This window comes from Strix uralensis, chromosome Z (genome assembly GCF_047716275.1).
Source record: "Strix uralensis isolate ZFMK-TIS-50842 chromosome Z, bStrUra1, whole genome shotgun sequence".
Taxonomy (NCBI): domain Eukaryota; kingdom Metazoa; phylum Chordata; class Aves; order Strigiformes; family Strigidae; genus Strix; species Strix uralensis.
Genome location: NC_134012.1, coordinates 17,749,583 through 17,760,584, shown reverse-complemented (window position 1 = coordinate 17,760,584; position 11,002 = coordinate 17,749,583).

Here is an 11,002-nt window from a genome sequence, read left to right as displayed (position 1 = left end):
TATTCTCCCTTCCTGGGCCAGGAAAAGGCATAAGTCATTCACTAGTCATCTGGGCGCCATCGACCTTTCTGGCATTCAAGGTAGTCATCAGTCTTACATGTGCAGCAAAATATGTTCTCTTCTGATGGGGGGGGGGGGGGGGGGGGGGGGGGGCTGAAGTATTCGGTCCCCACCCAGAGACTGTGTGAACATATTCAAATTACCAGTTCATTGTCTCCACCTGGGCAAGCAGGTCCGGGTGACAAATGGCACTGTGAGGATGAGGGGAAGTCCCCCAGTGTTTCTTTAAGTGCTCTGTTTTGAGACCAGTAAGTGCTGTGTAAATACTGGTGTGCTGGGAGCAAGCTGTGCTTGAAACATGAAACTCCTCTGAGAAAGGTCATGTGCTTCCTCTGGGTGCATCGCAGGATTGCTAGCAGGCACCAGCCCAAACGAAGCACAAGGTGGAAAAACCTGTCCCATGTCCATCCCCCAAGACATTGCTGCCCCCCACCTCCTGCCACCCTTCTTGGGCCTGTGGTCCCTGTCCCTCTCTGCTATGAACGCATTGGCACCTCGCTTCCAAGGGACCATTGCCCCTCAGCCTGCTGGTTTCACACTTCCCCATGCCCGAAGTTGTGGCCAAACTGCCTTGAACTCCTGTAACCTGTGAGCAGCCTCCTGGCCCTGTCTGCCACAGAGGACATCTGTCCCAAACAACATCAGAGCCTGCCCTCGGGGCCAGAACAGCCGGAGCTCCTCTCCCCAGTACAGCCACTGCTCCAGGCACTCATCAGCTGTCTCTCAATATGTATGTAAATCTCTGTTTGCAGTGAAGCAAGGCTAATTTAATTCCTGGAGATTGCCCAAAAAATGTTGCAACTCAGGCTTTCTCTGCCATAGGATTTTGGTGTTGTGCAGGGTGTTGTTTCTCTTCTATGCATTGACCCACAGGACTGACCCTCCTGTGTGGGGGTTTGACCCTCCAGAACTACCTAGGTTTGCCTGGAGTCATGAAAATGGCAGCTCCCCAGCCCAGCAGCCTTATTCTCTGTCCTGTGGTCCAGTGCAAGATGTCTGCTGCCTTTTTATATACTAGGACCCTGCAGAAGTGCATACGTGAACAGAGACATACATGATCCTTGGAGTGATGTTTTTGCGAGGTGTGGTAGATCCAGCGTAAGTTACACACAGATGTTACTCCAGACACAGTGTGGACCCACTGCACAATGCAGTATTTGGGCACGTGAGAGTGTGGGTTTTCAGCTTCTGATCCACCCCCGTGCTGCCCAGCTTTTGGGGCATCCTGCAGGTTGTTTCCCTTCTCTTGCTCGCTCAATGGGGTCAGTCTGCAGTTCAGAGAACTTGTCCTCTTACTTTAAGAACCTTCCGGGCAGATGAAGTGCCTCTGTGGCTGAAGAAAAAGCCCACAGCCCGCTGAAAAGATCACAGCTTTGTAGCACGCAGATTTTGGGGATCCCAGTAGCAGTGCCTCCAGGCTGTCTGGCATGTAGACATCTGCATATGCATAGTGACAGAGCTGGATTCCCTCCTTCAGCCTGCCCAGGGTTTCAGAGTTGGGGAGGTGTTTTGTATCTGCCATGCCATGGCTCTGTCCTATGCATGAGCACACTGAAGTGCCTTCTGCTTCCCAGAAGTGTGGCAGATGAGTGCCTGATCTGTGACACTGATCTACTCTCTAGTCAGGCAAGATATTGCTGGCATCAGGCTGAGGTTAACAGCACAGCTGCTCAGTTTGGTGCCGACAATCCTTTCCTCTGTCGAGTCCTGTTTGGGTTAGGATGTTCTCCATGTACTTGATTTACAACTGTCTCTTGAGGGGGCCAGGATGCCAAGCAGCTGTCCAGGGGTGAAAAGCGTACAGCTATGCCACAACTCCTTTCCCTCCCTTAATTCTTGACTTTCCAGGTTGCGGTTTTCAGCCCAAAGACTAGTCTCCCTCTCAGCGTGCTCAAACACAGGCCAGGAGCCCCTTCATCACTAGCTGTCCTCCGAAACACCTGTGTTCACACTCATCTGTGATTGCATGGCTTCCCTCATCCAGCACAGCTATGAATGTCTTAGTGTGTGACAACATGAAATAGAGTATGGTGGCCACCAGAGAAAGCAAAACATGCCAAAGGACTTGGCAGCACTGCTACCTGATCCCTTCTGTTGAGCTGCAGTCCTGCCATAGGAAGCACTTTCTCCTTCAACTTGCACAGTCTGAAGCCAGGTCAGGGGTTGGGATTTGGGGCAGCAAGGGTGGAAGGAGTGGGCTGCTCTGTTGGCCACCACTGCTGTGGAGCAAAGTGCTGAACCACAGAGGGACCATAAATGGTAGAACATAAGCCACAAGCTTAGCAGCTGTGTGACTGGGGCAGTGCTTCCCCCAGCCGCCTCGGTGGGTGCCATATGAATCAACATGGGCAGCCTGTCACACATGACCAGGGCAAGTGCAACCTTTGGCCCCATCCAGCTCCCGCATCCTCCCAAATTTCCAGCCTAAAACTGTTCAGGAGAGGAATTTCCAAAACAAATATCGCTATTCAAGGAATGCAGCAGGAGGAGGAAATGACAACAGAGCTAAGAAGTCAGTCAACTTGACAACTGCACCAAGCATACTCCTCTGGCACCGGCTGGTTTAGGATGGGACTGCAGCCCACCTCCCCCTGCCCCGGGTGGCAGGTGCTACATTAACATCAGCTCGGCTGGTGAGGGCTGGGGAGGCAGCTCTGGGGCAGAGGCAGGGAAAGAAGAAATACACTGTAGGGGTCGAGGCGGTAGGGCAGCACCTATCCCTGCTCCTCTCTGTGTATGAGCCACCCCAGCTCCTCTCCCCGGCAGCCATCTGCCGTGCTTCCCTCTGGCTTTGTGGTCACTAAAAGTACACGTGGGTTTCAGGCGTTTCCTCAGAGAGCTGTGCAGCTGTCCTGCCCTGTCCTCCCAGCAGGATTTTCGGGGGCTTATCTGCTTTTCTCCCTGTCTTGGGCTGTATTGCACTCAGCTGCCAAGATTCCCCCATCCTCGCCACAGTTCCCCTCAGGGACCAGCTCTGTTTAATGTCTCTCTGGCCACGTGGCACTCCTCTGGCAGACTGCTGAAGGCCTTGTATAAATGTTCTGCTGGAAAACATCCCAGGTCCAGGGTCTAGTCCCCTCCTCCTAGGGACAGAGAAAAAGCTACATTGCTCTTGGCTTGGAGTTCAGGAAGAACTGGTTTGCTAAAACCAGATGTCTGCATCCACTGTTGCTGATTCCATGCTGGAGCTTTCGCACCTGACACTTGCGAAGAGGCTGTTCTCCTGCTGACAGGCAGTAAGGGATTTGGCAGAGCCAAGGCCACTCTCCCAGGACTGTGAACATCTGTGGACTGGCAAATCAATGGTGAGAGAAAATAGGCTCCTTGGCTGGACAACCAGCAGAAGGAAAGATGTACAGACAGTGCTTGGGCAGGTGGATGCAGGACATTTACCTGGCTGTCCCTGACACGCTCAAGTCACGGGGCTCATGCTGTGCACCCAGAAATGAAGGGGATGCCCCTAGTGTTGAGATCTGTCAAGAGCTTGTGCACACAAGATTAGGAATTAAAAATTTCAGCCCTTCAGTGTGAAATCATCTACCCAAAGGAATAGCTTCAGATGTGCAGGCTGATCCTAGGTTGCAGGTGTGCTCAACTTGCTTGTCCACCCTGTGCCATTCAAGCATACTGGACACAGTCATTTTAACTCAGTCATGCCAAACTTGCTGAGCACTTTCATCTCTGAGAAGTTGTGAGGATGTGACACAGAAAATGCAGCTAACCAGGAAAGGGGATATTCTTCCTGATCCCTGCATGTAACCAGCTCTGCAGCCTGAGCCCTGATTTAGAGTCTGTCACAACGCAGAGCTGCAGGAGTTACCTGCTGAATTGTCGATGCCTCCTCCCTGGAGACACACCCAGTGTCAGGGAAAAAAAAGGAGCAAAGCAGAGACCCTATTGATGGAAAGACTGAAAGCCAGGGGGGGCTATCAGAGTCTTCCCTTTTGCTGCACTGTACCTCTGAACAAGGCTCAGAGATGCTCTCTCCCTCCCAGATGTGCAGCACAAGGTAATCTTTCTGCTGTAGCACTCGTTTCTCATTTCTGCAGCCACTTTGAATATGCATATTTCCTTGTTCCTCTGGAAATACAGACAGCAGCTGAGTGCTTTTCCTACCAGGCCTGTGCACAGAAGCAAGATCCCTCTGTTTCTAATGCCATTATCCACTTGCTTACAGCTGGAGGTTGCATTATCCCTGTTAACTGCAGCACAAAGAGCTCACGGTGATACCCACAGATACTTCCATCTCACTGCAACACTGCTTTCCAAGACAGATGTCACATCTGGCATTACTGGCCTCCAGTTGCATTTCTGTAATTTATTTATTAAAGTTAATTTCACCAGACTGTAATGATTTATTTAAATCCAGAGCCTTCTGTAACAGAGAGCCATATTTGCTATGCCACCATGTTTCTGCCATCTGCAAACTTCGTAAAGGTTTTGTAACAGCTACCTTTTGAAAGGTCACCGAACCACTTTTTAAGCTGTCTCTTTTGCATAAGGCATGGATCTTACCAAAGCATCAGGTGATACTAAGTCAAAAATGCTTTGAGGAAATCTGATTATGTAACAGAAACACCATTCCCTTTATTGGCTTGAAGCAACAAACCTGTGCTGGTTTTTTTGAAAGAAGAAAAACAGAAGAAAACAAGTTTGTTTGACAATGCTGTGCCTCAAGGCTGACTTTAATAGCAGTTTTCAGCCTCTTTGTTGATCCTGAGCGCCAAACTGACTTTGAGTAAGTGGCCAGCTGTTCCCTTGCCCTTGCTTCTTTTATCTTCATGGAAATACTGTGCCGGTTTTCTTTCTCTACAAGGGACTGCAATGAAAACTTTGACTGGTGTGGATGGAGAGTGCGTGGGTAGGTAGCACCTGCAGGAACAAGTGGCAGGGGTGGCCACAGGGTGGGCAGCCATGAATAGCACCTGCATTAACTGATTACAGGGGTCCTACTGCTTTCCAGACCACCCCAAAATCAGGGATGGTCTCAAATATGCAACAGCCTAAAGCAGGCTATACTGAAGCCATTAAAAATAGTTTTTGGAAGACAGGGAAGAGGGTAGGAGACATAAAGCATTCTGAGAAGGAGGCAAAGAGCAAGAATGAGTCTTAATGGTTCCTCAGAGAGGAGCAGGATGGAGAGACAGGAGACCACAATCACCATCAGCTCCTAATGGGTACAAAAAGGCAAGACTCAAATCGGCACACAATTCCTTAACAATCCAGAAGACATGGTAAAACCTCAGTAGAGAGTGTCCTTTTTACTCTGCATTGCTGTTAAGTGTTCCTGGACAGACTGCTTGCATTTTGGTGCCAGCATCCTGGACAGACCACTCAGATGCTCTGATGTTGGACATCCTTGTGAGTAAGGGGATGTGAGGGGTGGCAGTGAGGAAACAAGCTTAGTTTCAAAACAAATCTTCTCCCTTCCCATAGGGTCCCACAGTGAGCTTTGCTGCATTGTTACAAGATAAGCTTTTGCCAGCATTTTTGTAGTGTTCTGAGACTTATGGTTTGCTTTTCTATCATCTGCTGCTGTTGCCCAGGACTCCACCAGGGACAACTCTGCCACTGCTGGTAACAGCCCCAGTCCTTACCCTAAATCAGTGAATGCTCACTGCACCAGGACCCTGTCCTGGCCTGTCATACTTGTTGACAGCTTGTCATGAGTGCCTGGTGTGTGAACTGGCCCACAGTACCAGGTATCTCTTGTTATTAATGTGTGATGTAAGTGTGATAGCAGTAGAGGCCCTGAAAGTTTTGGAACAGCTCAAAAGCAGAGGCTCCAGGACTATAAATAACTTGCTGGAGGTCGATTAGGTGTGCAGCCTCAAAAGCTGGGAAAAGCCTGTGTTAAGTGTACAAAAGAAAAGCAGCAGCAGCTGAGCAATGAGAAACAAATTTGAACAACAGGGTCAGGCACCTGCTGAGGCATGGGAAAGCAACACCCGCTGGCACCATGCAGGGAAGGGGGTGGACGACGAGGGCTAAGAGCTGTCTAGAAACTCATACACCTTGAAGAAGTGCCAGGTTGCTGAATGTGGTGTGTTTCTGGGGGCTTCTGTCCCCAGAATCACTGCTGCAGGATGACTGTTGGGGCGGTGAGTGCCCCTGCTCCATGCAGCCCTGCTCTCCTGGGGACAACACACAGCCACAGAGCAGCTGAGGTTGGAAGGGATCTCTGCAGATCATCTGGTCCAACCCCTCCGCTCAAGCAAGGCCACCTAGAGCCAGTTGCCCAGGACCACGTCCAGATGGCATTTGAACATCTCCAAGGATAGAGATTCTTACCATCTGCCTGGTTGCAAACCCTGACCAAACCCTTCTGAGCTGCCAGTGTCACTCAGGTTGGTGCATGGTGCTATGAGTGTGTCTGAACATGGGTTTTTGTTCACATTTCTCCTATCTAATACTCCAGTCCTCAGTGAAGCTTTATCATCAACTCGACGTGTTTAATCACAGTTTTGGGCAGCATTATAATCTAGCCCCTGTGGGACAGAGCAGTCTTTAGCAAAGTGCTTCAAAGGCAGGCCAGTGGCAGTGGCAGTGTTTTAGACATGCTGATGTTCGAACAAACTAATTTTGCAGGGGGCAAACTCCCAGGCAGAGTGCTGCATCAGCTGGTTACAGTGGCAGTTGCCACCACTGCCTCTGACGTTCAGCTGCCTTTTACATGTTAAGGGTTTGTACCCTTACTGATTTCACACCAGAAATTCTCATTTCAGTGAGATCACAGCTTTGAGGGCTGCTATGTGGACCTCCCTGAGTAATCCCAATTTCCACTCGTGTTCCCTATGTTATCTGGGCAATCTGTGTTACATCAACACAGGCATGCTGGGACGTTGTTTCTATAGGATTCCTGGTGAGAAGTACCACAATGTTCATGCAAGTTAGAGGTCACCAATCCACAGTCAATTCCTGTCTCATCAACTGTGTTTTCTGAGGGAATGATGGTCTTTTAGAATGATTTAGGCAGGGAAGTATCTCTGGAGAGTTCTTGCTCAATCCCTTTGCTCAAAGCCAGGGTAAATCTGAGTTAGGTCACTTTGGGTTTTGTCCAGGTGAGGTGGAAGCTGTAGTCTTCCCCTTCCAGAGATGCTCAACCCATCCCCTCAGCTTTGTGCTCCGTACTAAGACTCCTGCTTAGACCAAACTTTGGAAGACTGCCCAGACCTGGAAAATATGTGGTGCAACTTTTAGCAGCTGGGTGAAAAAGTGAGTTGTACAGACACAGGCAGGAAGTCAGTGTTTTCTACCTGAACTGGGCAAAACTGAGACATTCTGAGAGCGCAACTGTATCCGTGGATTTGTTTCACCTCCACAGCCCATCTCACCAGTGCTGTTGATGTCCTCACACAGCCTTTGCACTTCCTTGTCTCCCGCATGTCCCCAGGTGTTGATGCTTAGAGAGTGGATGCATGAACTGCACGCAGACCCCAGTGCCTGGGCTGAGCTTAGCACAGCCTCCTCTGTCAGAACACATCTGCCTGGGTTGTACTGTAGTCAGAAAGTCAAAGAAACGGGACAAACAACTGAAAAATCATCTCTTTTCCCTTCAGAGCTGATTTTCTCCAGTGCTGGTCTCTTCTCCGGCACATCATGCTCTTCACTGGGCCCACGTATCTGAGAGTATTTTTGGAACTGGGGAGGACAATAGTTATGTCTCCTTCCAGACTGATGGAGCACATCCTGCCCCTGAGAGCCCAGACCTCCTTCATCAGCACTGTTTTTCCCTGTGAGGACTCATCAGTGCATTTCCCTTAGAGTGGCCACTAAATCCCATGGGAAAGAGATATGGTGATGATGACTTTTTGTTTTGTTTTGTTTCAAATGAGATTTTTTTTTGTTCCAGATCATGGTTTGCTAAGAGAAAATTGGGGCAATTGATAGGTGGGGTGCTGCTACAGGGACGACTTTTCAGCCTGTCTCTGTTTCATATGGGAGTCTGCATTTTTGACCAAGCTGTTTCTCTCTCTCCCTCTCAAGAGAAAGCTGAAGGGTGTAAAAAAACCCCAGTCAGTGAGCTCATATTGCAATGTATGTCATACATGCCAGCACCTCCACAGACACCTGGAAGAAATTCTCCCAGACATGGGCTCAGCATCCCTTTGCCAGCTCTGGATGAGTTGGACCCAGCTGTGGAAAGCTTTCACAGCTCCTCCCTTTCTCTCTTGCAACCGGGCAGACACTCACAGTGTTAAATACCATGCCAAGTTTCGGCTTTTGAAACACAGTGTAAAGCGGGTTTGGAAAGCACAGGCAACCATTTGGCTGCATGCTCTTTCCCTGGCAGTGCCCTGCATGCTTCTCTGGGCTTGCTGGCATCATCCATGGCTCTAGCAAGACTGGCCACTGAAGCAGCAGTGTCCTTTTGCAGAGGGACTGTGCTCTCCTGCTGCTCCACTGGCTCTGGCTTGGTGCTCCTGAGGGTCTGCTTTGTTGCTGTATTGGTCACACAGCTGGGGAGCCACTGACTAACCCTTGAAACCTCCCAAAGATGGAGATCTCCCACCACCCCAGTATGCTGTCCCAGGGCTCCACAACCCTCCTGGGAAAGGGGTTTCTCACAGTGTCCACCCTGAATCTCCCAGGCCTTCCCTTCTGAAGGAAGACAGGAAATTTCAGTAGAAGTCCTGCTTTAGAAGTACTAAAGTTAGAAGTACTAAAATTAAAAAAAAAAAAAAAGCAAGCATGTAAGAATGGGAAATAAAATAGACAGCAAAAAATGCTGTAAACATTGCTTGCTTGGATACTTAGAGGTGGTATCAGGCAGGTCCAAGACCACCTATAGCTCAGACTAGTGAGGATCATCAAAGGTAGTACAATGGGACTCTACAGGCATGCTAGAAGTTGGGGAAAATGCATGTCCACTGAGGGATGAGGGAGACAGCATGGACAGTACTAGACAACATGGTAAAGACTACAATGATCAATGGATTTTTGTAGCATCTTCACAGTCAAAGCCTGCTCCCAGATCTCTGCATTCATCAGAATGGTTTGGGAAGGAGATGGGAGGGCTGAGCTTGGGGTTTAAGGACTACTTAGAGAGACTGGACATACTGGTATCACTGGAATGGATGGCACTCACTTATAAGAGCTAACAGTGCTGGTTGGTGTGAATGAAGCTGCTGTCAATCACAGTGGAATATCATGGCAACTGGGAAAGGGCTGATAGAAACAACTAATATTGCTCCCACCTTTAAGAAGGGCACAGAGAAGGATTTGGGAAACAGCAGTCAGTAAGCAGTACCTCCATTCTTGGAAAAATAATGGAGCAACACTTCTTGGACATAATTTTCAAGCATGTGAAGAGCAGGAAGGTAACCAGGAAGAAGCCACAGGTCCAGGCTTTGGACTTGACCCCAGTCCCTTGTTTTCCCCTCTCAGCTCTTCACTGCAAGATCTAGTGCAGGCTTGAGAATTCCATCACCTCTGACTCTGCAGAGATCTTGTCTCTGTGCACTCATCTGCATTGCTGCTAGTAACATTGAGAGCAGTGGATGGAAAAGGAAAACAGGCTCCAGAAGCAGGGCTGCTGCCTTGGGTAGACAGAAAACAGAAATCTCTCACGGGTGCATCGTCCTTGAGTGCATAGACATCCTGCAAACGGGACGTAGGCAGATAAGAACAGATCCAGTGTCAGCACTGCTGTGCTAAGACACAGAGCAAGAGCAAAGGGCAAGCACACCCACTTCAGACTCCTTCCAGGGGGGTGAAAGGGGCCAGCAAACTCCAGCTTAGTCCCTTTCTTCCTTCTAACAACAGCCACTTTTTTGTTGTTTTTTTCCCATGGGCTGGAGAACAGGAAGGTGTAGCAGTGTAAACATGTGGGATAAATGTTAGAGACCTCTGATCACCCTTCCTGGTTGTTGGCAGGCAGGTGGAACTGGAGGTGGGAAAAGAAGCTCTGCTAGAGCATGTATGGTCTCACAGGGAAAGGGTCAAGGGACCCTTTACAAGCCATATGCTGACCTAGGCTAGGGAAGCCTTGGCAACCAGTAGGGAGAAGGGTGAAATCCTACAGACACTTCTCAGCTGCTGCTTCCAGCAAGGGGCAAAATTTCCACACAGGGCTTCTTCCAGCTACTGAACTGTGTGACTCCTGCCCATCCCTCACCCACCCAAGCAGAAGAGGGGAGGAACAGCTCAGTACTCTGAGGACAGAAGTAGGATAAAGTAGAATGTCCCTCTCAGACCATTTTCCTGCCTGTAGATACCAAACTTCAAACCACCCACAATTCCTGTGCAACACCTTTCAGGATCCAAAAGCCAGTGAAAGGTGCCGCAGCGACCACCTACCGTCCCCCACCGCATCCCCATCCAAGTCCTCTGCTACACCCTGGTCTGCTGGCAACTTCCATACAATGATGCTCCTGCACTGTCCCCACTGCCCTGGTAGCCAGCCCTGGAGGGATGAAACAGGCAGAGGCCAGTGCCCTCTTTCAGAACCCTCTGTCAGTATGGTCTTCAGAGCATGCCTTCAAGCAACTGTAGGGGTTTGGGGATGTCCTACTCCCTGTGCCAGCCCGGGCCCCAGAGGCTGATAGCTGGTCCCAGCTGGGAACAAGCCCACCTCTCCCAGCTGAGGGGCGACCTCACACCCGCTGCCTAGCCTTAGACACAGTCTTACAGCCAGAAAGCCAGTTTCCTCCATGGAAACAGTTTTCATGAGAAAGTGCCAAGGAACACAGGCAAATGTTTGCATCAGTTTCCCAGGAATGACTTCTCCATTTCCACACTCTAGCCAAACCCACAAGCACCCAGGGAGCAAGCAGTGGCCTGTTTCCCCCAAGCAGCTGACAGCCTGGATGAGGGCTTGTATCCCCTGCCTGGTTTCAGGAGGGGTTTGCATGCTGTTCCCCTACCCACACAGACAAATGAACCACCCTATGGTTTTCTGGTGTCATCTGGGGACTCTTGGATCTGTTTCTCTAACACCAGT